Genomic DNA, 532 nt, shown 5'->3' with positions numbered 1-532 from the left:
TGCAGAATAACCCAATACTTTTATCCTGGGGTTGATACTCGTCTTGTTTAAGCACATGCCTCTAGGAGGGGGTTAGATGCTGAACGCTCGCTCCCGAGCGGATTCGCGTTGCTGGGAAGAAAGCAGACTGGGAGGGAAGGGGGCACCTTGTGCCTGGCCGGGGCACAGTCGCCCGCACCAGCACCGCCACGGGCCGGCCCTGCGACCCCGGCCGGCCTTGCCCCTTTGCACAGGTGCTGCCAGGCCTGAGTTCACACGGCCCTGTTCCCCTTCAGGAAACAGGAACGTAAACAGAGAAGAAGAAAAGAAGTCGTACGATACACCAGAGGCTTCTGCAGCCAGAGGCTTGTGAGGGTGTCCCTAGTTTCTCAGGTCCAGTGGCTGGCACACCTCTGATGGTCAAGGAAAGAGCCTTGGTTGGATTTTATTTTAGTTTAGTTTATTACTTTTCTTTACTTGATTTTTACCTTACTTTATTATCTTTCTTAAATGCCACAGAGAAAGATTGCCGCACCAGGGCGCCCCGGCTGCC

This window comes from Corvus brachyrhynchos, unplaced genomic scaffold (genome assembly GCF_000691975.1).
Source record: "Corvus brachyrhynchos isolate BGI_N302 unplaced genomic scaffold, ASM69197v1 scaffold103, whole genome shotgun sequence".
NCBI classification, from domain to species: domain Eukaryota; kingdom Metazoa; phylum Chordata; class Aves; order Passeriformes; family Corvidae; genus Corvus; species Corvus brachyrhynchos.
This window is presented reverse-complemented; position numbering follows the sequence as displayed.